The following is a 12002-nucleotide window of genomic DNA, read 5'->3' on the forward strand; positions in this document are numbered from 1 at the left end:
GTCAGATGGGAGCAAGAAGATGGAGGGACCCAAGAAAGGAATACACTTTGACAGAGTAGATACTATGGCAGGTATAGTGATGAAGTGATCATCAGGAAGAAATCAAAGCTATTGTATTAATTATCTATTCCTGCGTAATAAATTACCCCATGACTAGCAGAGTTAAAACAAAAAGCATTTGTTATCTCACACGGCGAGATTACCAGATAGTGGGGTGGTTCTGGCTCAGGGTCTCTCTTCAGGTTGCAGTCAAGATGCCAGCTGGGGCTACAGTCAACTGAAGGCTTGACTGGGGCTACAGCATCACCTTCTAGGATGGTTGACTCACATGGCTATTGGCTGGAGGCCTCAGTTCCTTGCTGGCTGTTGGCAGTAGGCGTCAGTTTCTTGCCACATGGACCTGTCCATAGAGCTGCCTGAATAGCTTCACAATATGGCAGCGAGCTTCCTCCAGAACAATCCATGAGAAAGATCAAGGAGGAAGCTGTACTACCTTTTATTACCTAGTCTCAGAAGTCACACGTCCTTACTTCTGCCACATTCTATTTGTTAGAAGCAATTCACTAAGTACAGCCCACATACACGAGAACGGAAACTGGGCTCTACCTTTTGAAGGGAAGAGTATCAAAACATTTGTGGATGTATTTTTAAGCTACCGAGAATATGTACATAAAAATAGCACACACGCAATAAGTGAAGCAAATAGGTACCTGAAAGAAAAACAAAAGGCAATAGAAAAATATAATCATAATGCACTACTCGGATTTGCTGTAAACAACATCAACATAGTTTTGGTGATAAAACCAGTAATTGTCGAATTACTTAAGAATAGCGATGTAACTCTACCAGGAGAATGCAGAGGTGAAGGGGGAGTATGAAAATGCTAACTCTTCATCTATCTTCATAGGAAGTCAGCCAACATTACCTATAACTGACAGATCAAAGCTAGTGCTATCCAGGTCTACCAGGAGAGCTCTACCCCTATTCCCAGAAGACCCTGTCCATCCCCTTTGCTGTATCTTCCTCCAGTGGGATCTGGTTTCAGTGTGTGGATTACCAGGGGAAGTAAAAGGAGCCCCAAAGGCCTGCATCTGGATAAAACACAGAGAGTGAAATAAATTTGTTTTTCAAGAAAGGGAGAAGGACAAGACTCAAGCCATAACCCTCAATTCCTCTGGCCCCTTGTCCCTCTTCGATCTCACCTGTCTTCAAACTTTGAACCCTTCTCTAGTCACCCAGACACCTTCTTCCTTCCTGCATCCAGACTGCATTGCTGGAGAACAACACTGCAGACCATCTGTGCCAGGGACACCATAAAGACACGGTGTCTTAACTTCCACGGGCACTCAGGGAAGAGCCCCTTCTACCAGCCCCTGCTCAGCTCCCTCCCCACTCCTCTCAACAGCAAAAGCTCAGTTTTCTCATCGAGCCTCATCACATCCTTGTCTTCCCACACCATGTGTGACCTTACCTCCACTAAACAGGGACAGCAGAGCTCTCAGGCGTGAAACTCCCCAACCCTCCTGACCTTCGCTCACTTTGCCCTGGCCTCACTGGTATTCTTGACACCCCTGGTCTTCCCTCCTCTAGAATCCCCTCCCTGTTTGCTCAGCCTCCCCCTGTCCACTCGTCTCCTCTGTCTCATCATTAAGATTCTCTCCAGTTAAACCCAAAACAATAACAAAGATGAACCACCACAGAAACATTCTCCCAGTAATAGCAGGAGTCACACAAAACAGTTGCTTTAATGGGGCTGCAACGTCAAGCTGATTTTTATTGGGTACTGGAATGGGTGAGTTTTCCAGGTTCAAATGTTAGGCGTGGGTAGAACAGATTCACCAAGGTGCCAAGGTGAATGTGAAAAGTGTGTGGCTGTCCTGGTTCATCACTACCCCAGACTTTTTATGGCACTCATAACCTTCCTCCAGACACACCTGGAGAGGGACCAATTGTCTTCTTGACATAAATCCCGTTACAATCCCTCTGCCCCACTGTCCAAACAAAATAAACAAAAACAGGCACGTCAAAATCCTCCTCCAGTCCCAGTACTTCCACCTCCCCCCCCGCCCCCGCCCCAGCTTCTGCCCTTTGTCTCTCTTCTTTGCCAGATTCTCTAAATAGTAGCTTCACTTGGTGTCTTGATTTCCTCACTTTTTAACCTAGTGTAGTCTGGCTTCTGGCCCCACCACGCCTCCCAGTCAGCTAATTTCCAGACCCAATGGGCACTTTTCATTCTCATCTCAATAACCACCGTCTGTGGCATGGTGACTGACCACTGCTCCTTCTTAAAGTTCACGTCACCCCTGGCTCCCAGAAGCCCTCTTTCCCCTGGCTCTCCTCCCACCCTCTAGCCTTCCCTTCCCAGCTGGCTTGTGAGCTCATTTTCTGCCAACTGCCTGTATCTTCCGAGAACTAGTCCTCACCCTACATACCCCACCTGGGCGATCTGACCTTCTACATCTTCTACATTGTTTCATAAGCCCTACATACCCTCATGGCTCCTAAATCTGCATTTTTGTCCCAGTTATCTGTAACAGGAATCCCTGGGTGGAGCAAGTGGTTAGTGAGCCTGGCTGCTAACCGAAAGATTGGAGGTTCGAGTCCACCCAGAGGCACCTCAGAAGGAAGGTCTACTTCTGAAAAATCAGCCATTTAAAACCCTATAGAGCACAGTTCCACTCTGACACACATGGGGTTGCCATGAGTCAGTCTACTTGACAGCAACTGGTACTGGTTTATCTGTAACAAGATTCCCAAAGGGAATGAAATACGAAAATCTAGTGCAACGAAGACTCTCAGGTACAGGCAAAGGCCAAACACTCCAGAAGAGTAAGAGGGAGCTAGAGATACCCTGTTGGGCACTTGGAGGGATGCTGTGGGCTACATTTGTCTGTTTCAGAGAAGGAGAGACATTCTGAGTTTGGTGGGGTTCTGCAGGGGATGGCATCTCACAAGCATAGTGAGGAAGGGTCCCACCCTGCACCCATACAGAAGTAATGGTAGCCCAGGCTCTCCTGGGAGGGTAAAGAAAAATTGCCCCAGGCTTTCCTTGCAAGGGTCCATGGACTCCACATCTGAGCATAATTAACAACCAAGTGGCCAACAGGAGAACATCGAGCTGTGCCTGTGTGTATGTTCCACCTTCGCACCAGCGCAGTTTTAACTCTACAAGTGTGCATCTGTTTTCAGCCTTCTTTGGGAAGGAGGCTGTTTTGAGTCATTTTATACAAAGAATCCACTGAATGGGCATTATTACATATTTAGTTCCAACAAATCCAAACCACAAGTGCTGTATGAAACCTAAATTGGATGGCCCAACTAAGCATAAACAGAATGGTTTACTGCCACCTGCATTCTTATGTGTGTCACCGAGTAACATCCCAACCAATCCCCACAGTGATCAGGGCCACCCTGGCCACCAGCTGGTTGAGTGTCAACCTAGAAATGATTTTTAAGGCCACTTATCAGAACTCAGTAATTAAAGCATATTAGAAATTAATACGACGCTTTAAACACCATGGATCAAATGAAAAGAAAATCACTCGTGTTTAGTGTGTAATAATAAAATAATAAGGTTTTACCCACTGTAGAAATGTCCATATGTTGGGAGATGTTAACAGAGGAGAAAATTTGAGCCAGGTGATACAAAAGACAAAAATGGAGAATGTGGCTTGTCCAGGGTCAGGGTAGGAGAGTTTTGTGCCATGTGTGACCCCCTATTAATTGCTAGGAGGCAGTGGTGGGTCAGTGGTAGACTTCTTACCTTCACACCTAATGCAGAGTCACTACCCATCAGTCAGTGGTGGCTGCAGGTTGCTATGATGCTAAACGGGTTTCAGCAGAGCTTCCAGACTAAGGCAGGCCAGGAAGAAGGCCTGGAGACCTACTTCCAAAAGCCAGCCAATGACTATCTTATGGATCACAACTGTCCCATCTACAATCAATTGTGGGGATGGCACAGGACTGGGCAGTGTTTAATTTCATCTAATTGTGCATGGGGTCACCATGAATCGGGGGCCGACTTTACGGCAGCTGACAACAGCCAGAAGAGCCACTCTGGTCACTGTAAGTCACTTTGGGCTCAGTTGAAAGAGGACCATGGATTAATGTCACCCACCAAAGACAAGAGAACAGTGATGCAGATGTCCACATGCCTGGTCTAAGGTCCCTGGCACTAGATGCTCCTCTATCCAGGGGACAGATGATGATTATGGTGACAGTGTCAATGCCATGGGGCTAGCATGGCCTGAGCAACAGCTCAGTTCCTACCTTTTTAAATGTTGTCTGTAATATAACTCCCAAATTTATATCCCAGCCCTGACCGCCCTTCATTTCTCCAGACCCATATATCCAGCCAGCTGTTCAAATCATCGACATGGATGTCTATAAGCATTTCAAACCTAATATGTCCAAAACCAAACTCATCTTCTCAACAAACACGATTCTCCTCCCGTTTCCCTGTTTCAGCTGCGTCACGATCCACTTGGCCGCTCACACCACGTGCCCAGGTCAGCCTGGGTCCCTCCCACCCAACCCTGGGTCCATGTGCCACCCTGCATCCTCCCTGCTCCCACCTGACCCAAGCCTCCATCACCACAGGCCTGGGCTTAAGTAATACAGCCTCCTAGGTAGTCTCCCTGCTTCCATTCTTGCCCACTCCCATAATATCTTCTCTACACGGCAAGCCTAGGAATGATCTTAAATCACAAGCCAGATGTTTCCCTCCAGGCTCCTGAAGATGGTCTAGCGGACTCACGTGGTCCAGCCCCTGTCAACCTTATTCTCCGTGGGAGTACTTCAACCTGCCGTGAAAACACTGCCTTACGTGGGTTCCATTCCCGATTAGTTCTTTCGCATGTGCCAGTACTTTCCAAAAAGAAATCAAGTTCTTTTTCAGGCTAAAATACAAAATACGGTTTGGCTCATCTCCTAAGAAGGCCACACTCTGAGCCAACCTTGTAAAAACGTTTGCCCATTTTAAAAAATTCTTGAAAAGCTATATTGCTGAATCCCAGCCGGGCTTCCTGCCCACGTGCTCCTCACCCGTGTCCCTCTGCCCATCCGCCCTCTCCGGTCAGCACCACAGCTGGGCCCCGGCCGGTCGGAAGCTGCTGCTTCGGTGAGGGCGGTGGATTTATGGTGCAGGGTTACCCGGCGCATAAATCCGGGCCTCGGCAGTTGAGGGCTGAGACACTTTTACAGCCTCCTCCCTCAGCCCCGGCGTGGATGGGAAGCCACGGGAGGGAAGCACATCTGGTTTCACTTTTTTTTACTCACTACTACAGCTCCCATCTGACAAAACCCTCAGGCTTGCCAGGGTCCCTGACCAAATGATCCGTCGTGGTACTCTCTGCTAAAATCTTGCTTTGCTTGTCTCCTCACGGGGTAAAGAAGCCATCAGGAATAAAAAGGTCGCTACCATGGCATTGAAACAACGCACTTGCCTAGGACTGGACCTGTGTGGCAACCTGTCAGCCTGTCTGAAGATAAGGGGGGCCGTGTCTGGGGGAGGTGAGGAAGAGCCTCTCAGTCTGGAGGAGGTGAGGAAGAATCCCTCAGCCTTGGGGAGGTGATGAAGAGCTTCCCAGCCTCTCAGCAGGGGACGCGGCAATGCATGCTGGGACGGTGTGCAATGCGTGCTGGGACATGTAGTCTCTGCAGGAAAGACAGCCATCTGGTCGACAAGGACAGAGGCCACTCGTGGTACAGGGTGAGTGAGTTCTTTACTACCCCATAGCCCTACATTCTTGGGCAGGATTTACCACAGTAATGATTACCATGGCTGAAGGTCATGCTGCAAAAATGTACACTGAGCACACATCACTTCCTTGACTCCGTGCCCCAGAGACAAGAAGCCACTCTGGTTAGGTGCTGCCTTCTGAGATGACTTCTCTCATGTCCAGCATGGGTCCCAGAGTTCCTTGCATCAGGACATGGGGCTTCTTTCAATAGGATTGAGAATGCCATGCTGAAACCAGCTTGGAAAAATGTGTTCCTTCTTGCCTGCTCAGCCAGTAGCCAACCAAAAGAAGCCAAACCCAGTGCCGTTGAGTCGATTCCGACTCATAGCGACCCTACAGGACAGGGTAGAACTGCCCCATAGAGTTCCAAGGAGTGCCTGGTGGATTTGAACTGCTAACCCTTTGGTTAGCAGCTGTAGCACTTAACCACTATGCCACCAGGGTTTCCCAGCCAGTAGCCAGACAGGGTAAATACACCAGCAGGGATGATAAGAACAATCAGAAACAGACCCCCCTGCAGAAAGCCCCTTCTGCGGGACACAGCCTTAGGTCTCCCTGTCCCTAATCCCTACGTACAGCCCCAGTCAGGTCCAGGGGTGGGAATATAATATGTCATCATTTGTGTCTAACACTACACATTAGCCCAAACAGAGCAGGAGAAAAGCAAAATGAAATCTAAATGGAACATGGCACCATGGCCCTGTGACAACAGCCAAAGTGGCCGAATCTGCCACAGTTCTCCAACCCACTTCCTCTCCAGGATTCCAAAAGTAGACTCTAAATCATCCCCAGCTCAAAACCCACCTGAAGTCCTCATGGTCTCTTATATAAACTCTTCTCTAGAAATATGCTTTTACAGTCCTATCTCATTACTCTCCTGTTCATGTCCTACATTCTAGTCAACAAGGTTATTTGCTAATGCCAACAGTAAACTTTATTAAGCATTTACTCTGTGCTATGAGCTGTTCAGGAGTCCCTGGTTGGTGTGCAAAAGGCTAACGCATTCAGTTGCCAACAGAAAGAATGGAGGTTTGAGCCCACCTAGAAGAAAGACCTGGCAATCTACTTCAGAAAGATCCACCATTGAAAATTCAATGGAGCATGGTTCTACTCTGATACATGTGGGATCACCATGAGTCAGAGTCCACTAAACAGCAACTTTTTCTTTTCCAATGAGCTGTGCTATACATTTATGTTCATTACCTCATTTAATTCTACATCATTCTTATGAGGTAGGTACCGTTACGCCCATTTTTCAGACAATGAAACCTGAGGCACAGAGGTTAAGATTCTCACACCACCTACTGTTCATGAGTCGGAATCGACTCGACGGCACTGAGTAGGTTACTGTTCATGAAACCTGCAACCGAGCAGGTAGCTCTCCTGGAGATGACCACATAACCAAGCAGATAGTTACCACTGGAACTCCATGGTCACCTACCTCAGAAAACCCTGACATCACCTTCTCCCACACTCTGCTACCGTCCTTTTATCCCGGGCCCACTGACTGCCCCCACCTCCTCCCAGTTCACTCTCAGGAGTGACCCACTTCAGGGGTCCTCCACATGGCTACACTCTGGTTTTACATGGGAAACTTCCAAAAATACTGATGCCCTGAGAGGACAGCCTGGGCATAAAGGAGGTTTAAATGTCCCCCAGGTGATTCTAACGTGTGGCCAAAGCTGAGTACCACTAACACAGCCTGATACTTCATAACCAAAACTAGAAGCCACCTGAGGGAACATCAGAGCTACAGATACCCATCACCTAACCCCAACCCCATCTTCTTCCTTCCTGTTAGAAAGGAGGAAGTATCCCACCAAAGGACAAAGCAGGCTGCTCCTCCATGGCCTCACTTTACTCTTCCTCCCCTCTCTCCCTCTTCTTGAACTGCCTACTGCAGCCCTCCCATAAGAATTAAAACACATTTTTTAAAACCTCCATTTATTGCCCTTTACCACTTCTATTACAACCAATCTTCTTGAAACACTTGTCAACACAGTCGATATCCACTTCCCCACCTCTCCAGTCTGACCTGCACCCACTCCACAGGAAAACGTTGGCCAAGGTCATCAGTGACTGCCATATCGCCAAACCCAAGCATCTTACAATGAGACCTTTCAGTGGTGTCAACACAGGAGCCCATCCCCTCCTCTTGGCTTCCATGAGGCCACCATTTCTGGTTTTTCTCCTATCTCCCTGATTGCCTCATTCTCAGTCTCCTTTGCCAAATGAAGGAATTCCTCCCCAGAGCTCTACCCTGTGACCTTAGCTCTTTTCCTTTTCCCCCCTTTACCTATGTTGTCTCATCTACATCCACAGCTTTCATGCCTATAACCCCCAGGTTCATCCCACCAGACAGCTCCTCTCAAACAAGCCCAGATGCACAGCTGCCTGTTTGAAATACCCATTTAACTGTAAGAAGGCATGTCATAGTTAGCATGTCCTAACCATACCCTTCCTCCTTGACAATGCAGCTCCCCTAGATGACCCCAGCTCAGACTAATTGCAATTAGTTTCTAAACTCTGTTGATTTTAGAATCTTAATGTCTCTGAAATCTGCCCCCTATTCTCACTGTTTAGGGGTAGATTACATCCCTTTTCCTTTCTCATCTGGATTACAAAATAATCTTTTATGTTCAAACCACCACAGTCATGTCCACAGATCTTTGACACTCCTCCCTTCCAACGGTGGAGTCTCCTGTAGCCTTGAACATGGGCTCGGCTTAGTGACTCTCTCCCAGCAAACAGAATGTGGCTGAAGTGACAGTATGTGATTTATGAGGTGAGGTCATAAAAGGCATTGCCACCTCCACCTTGCCCTCTTGGATTACGCATTCCGAGGGAAGCCAGCTGCCATGTCACAAGGACATACAAGAAATCTGGAAAGAGGTTGACACGGTAAGGAACTGGCAATCCACCACCAACAAACACCAACTTGCCAGCCATGAAGGTTAGCCACCTTGGAAATGGGTATCCAGACCCTGTCAAGCCTCAGATGTCTGCAGAGTCAACCAGCATCTTGACTGCCACCTTCCGGGGGACTCCAAGCCAGATCCTCTCATCTAAGCAGTTCAATTCCTGGCCCAAAGAAAACTGGGTGGTTGTTTTAAGGCATTAAGCTTGAGGTAATTTATTAGTAGCAATAATAACTAAGCCCTTCATCCCTTTTCCCCCTTATCACAGCCAGAATCATATACTAAAAATATAAGGCTGATTATGTCATTTCCTTATTTTAAATGCCCAAGGTTCTCCATTGCCTCCAAACTAAAAGCAAAACTCAGTCAAGACTCTTCAGGATCCAGCCCCTGTGGCCTCATCTCTCCAGAGCTTGCCTGAGGACTCTTTCCTCGGGCAGGCCAGAATTTTTCTATACCTGATGCCCCTCTGCTGGAGCTTCTCCTTGGGGAGCTAGACAACTCGGAGAGTCATGCAGGACTTCATCAACACACCCATTAACACCTCCCAGGGCATCCCCTCTAGCCCAGGAAAGACTGCCTTTTATACCTGTCACACCAGCACCACAACAGTGCCGAGCTCATGGAAAGTACCCAAGAAGCCATTTTGATAAACAAGAGGACAAAATGCATTGGAAAAAAAAAATTATGTAAGACTGTCTGATTTCCATCGCAATCACTGACCGAATCCCAGGGTGTCCACCAGACATTCTCCTTCAGCGCATCTGGATAAAGCAACCTTTTGTGGAGACTCTGATCCAGGCTGGAAGCCTGATAAACCAGCTCTGACCGTTGCTCATTTTCCCCTCGGCAAGTCTCAAGAACAGCCCTTGAGATATTTGGAGGAGTCCACGCTGACCCCTGATGGCCCTAACACCTGACACCTCCTTTCAGGAGAATGAGCCTGAACAGACACGTGTGTGCCACTTGAAACTGACCATGATGTTGGAACACTGAGATTTCAAGTTATGGGACCGATTGAGGGCTGTGTACCTATGAGAGGCGAAGGTGTGTGGGTCTGAAAGCAGGAGTCCTGGCACATTTATTCATTTATTATTAGGCTTTACCTTTTAGAGCATACAGAACTGTGCAGACAGTACAAACAGTTCCCATACACCTCCTCCCTCCGCCCCCACAGTTTTCTCTATTTATATTAACATCTTGCCTTCCTGGTACATTGGCTACAATTCATGAAGCAATATTGATACACTATTATTAACTAAAGTCCACAGTTTACACTAGGGTTCACCCTTTATGTTGCAGAGTCCTGCAGATTTGGATGAATTATAATGTCATGTGTGCACCATTGGGGTATCATGCAGGATAGTGTCACTGCCCTGAAAATGGTTGGGCTCCACCTATCCTATCCATCCCTTCCCTCTCCCCCTCGCCCCCAGCAAGCAGTAGTGGCACATTTGTCTCGAACTCCAGTGATTTAGCTGGGACCCTGCAATGTGCACAGACCTGGAGAAATGAGCAGTATTTTGTACTGTTCGTCACATATGTTAGGAAATACCAGTTTTAGTTATTCTTATGGGAAAGGTGTTTGTGAATGGCGATGCCTAGAAACAACCCAAACTCCTCATTGCGACCTACAACATGCCACAGAACTTTGTGCCACCACAGAGCAGTATGACCTCCTCCCGCCAGGCTCCCTGTCACCTGGGCCTTCTTTCCACTCCTCAGACGTGCTCGGGGACTCCGTGCCCTCCTCGTCCTCCTCCTCCAAGTCTTTGCATGGTTGGTTCCTTTCAGCCATTCTGCTCTAATTCAAACATCACCTCTCCAGAGTCATCTTTCCAAAGGAGCCTACCCCTGTGTAAGAGAGCTGGAGAAAGGAATTTGAATTAGGGTAAAGGAAATGTTGACAAGACTAGGTGAGACAGTATGAGGAATTCTCATTTCTTCACACCAAAACTCTTAGTCACTGGGCATTAGAGGTGGGAGGGGTGAGGATTACACCTACTTTTCTGATGGAGCCTCTGGGTGGTGCAAGCATTTAACACACTTGGCTGCCAACTGGAAGGTTGGAGGTTTGAGTCCATCTGGAGGCATCTTGGAAGACAGGCCTGGAGATCTGCTTCTGAAAAATCAGCCATTGAAAACCCTCTGGAGCACACTTCTACTTTGACACACATGGGGTCGTCACGAGCTGGAACCGACTCAACAGCAACTTGTTTCTTTCTGAAATGAATACTTTCAGGGTTTGCTGCACAAAGGAAACTGAAGGAAAATAATCCAAACTTTTATCGTTTCACTATAATGATAAGGGTTTATTCTATTCTCAGGCATTTGCTAACTTCCTTTAAGTCACGAAAACTGAAAGATGCTAAGGTCTTAAGCATTGGCAGCTTATAACCCTTACACAGGCCTCTCACCTTGCGGCAAGGCTTTCGTATCCTAGAATGGGAAGGGGAGGAGGGGTGGTGTGCCCTCTCCGGGCCAGGCAGTCTCCCTTCAGCCAATGGCAAGTCTCTGGAGAAGGCTGTAGGGGAAAGCTCTTGGCGATCACTGGCGGCAGCCACCGGGCACAGGAAGGGCCTCTAGGCCAGGCACCAACAGCAGCTGTACGCTATCCACGAAGGGCCTATGTACTATGGATTATTTCACATTCTCTCCCTGTCCCCAGGAGTCCCTGGGTGGCACAAAGGTTAAGCACTCCTCTACTAACTGAAAGGTTGGCAGTGTGATGCCACCCAGAGGTGCCTCGGAAGAGGGGCCTGGCGATCTACTTCCAAAAAATCAACCATTGAAAACCCCATAAAACACAGTTCTACACTAACACACGTGGGGTTACCCTGAGTCGGAATCAACTCTATGGAAATGGGTTTTTTTTTTTTATAAGGGAGGGAAAAGCCATGAAAACAACCTGATTTGTAGTGTTTCGTGGTGTAAATACCCCTACCATGGCCAACCAGCCAACAAATTTTTCTGAGTACTTAATCAGCCCATGGGAGCCCCTAGGAGCAGCTCCAGCCCACCCCTGAGAAAGCCCTCCCCTCCCCATCATGCCCACCTTAGAGACCCCGCCACAACCCCTGGCTAGAGAAAATAAAAACTAGCTTCTCCTTGAACCCAAGGTTGGAAAGGAAGAGGGCTGACATGTCTTGGGGTTGTTAACCAATGTCATAGAACAATGTGTGTGTGGACTGTTTAATGAGAAACTAGTTTGTTCTGTAAACCTTCATCTAAAGTACAATAAAAAATTTAAAAAAAAACTAGCGCCTCCTCAACAAACACTGGCAGACTTTTCTCTAGAAGAAACTTGAAAGAGGAAAACAAATTCTGGATAATAGTGATATTC

At 47.7% G+C, this 12002-nt stretch overlaps 1 long non-coding RNA gene across 5 annotated transcripts in view; it reads right to left on the bottom strand.

Moving 5' to 3' along the window:
* Window positions 1–12002, bottom strand: part of LOC126075359 (uncharacterized) — a 94722-nt gene that overhangs the window by 22859 nt on the left and 59861 nt on the right. For 4 of the 5 annotated variants that reach the window (XR_007517194.1, XR_007517192.1, XR_007517190.1 and 1 more), the window contains 2 exons: window positions 10665–10781; window positions 9118–10526 (listed from right to left, as the gene is read on the bottom strand). This is a non-coding gene — a long non-coding RNA (uncharacterized LOC126075359). Of the gene's footprint in view, window positions 1–4575; window positions 10527–10664; window positions 10782–12002 lie in introns of those variants that run through there. The other variant, XR_007517191.1, reaches the window with a different exon arrangement.

The sequence above is a fragment of the Elephas maximus genome, chromosome 1 (genome assembly GCF_024166365.1).
Source record: "Elephas maximus indicus isolate mEleMax1 chromosome 1, mEleMax1 primary haplotype, whole genome shotgun sequence".
Classification (NCBI taxonomy): Eukaryota; Metazoa; Chordata; class Mammalia; order Proboscidea; family Elephantidae; genus Elephas; species Elephas maximus.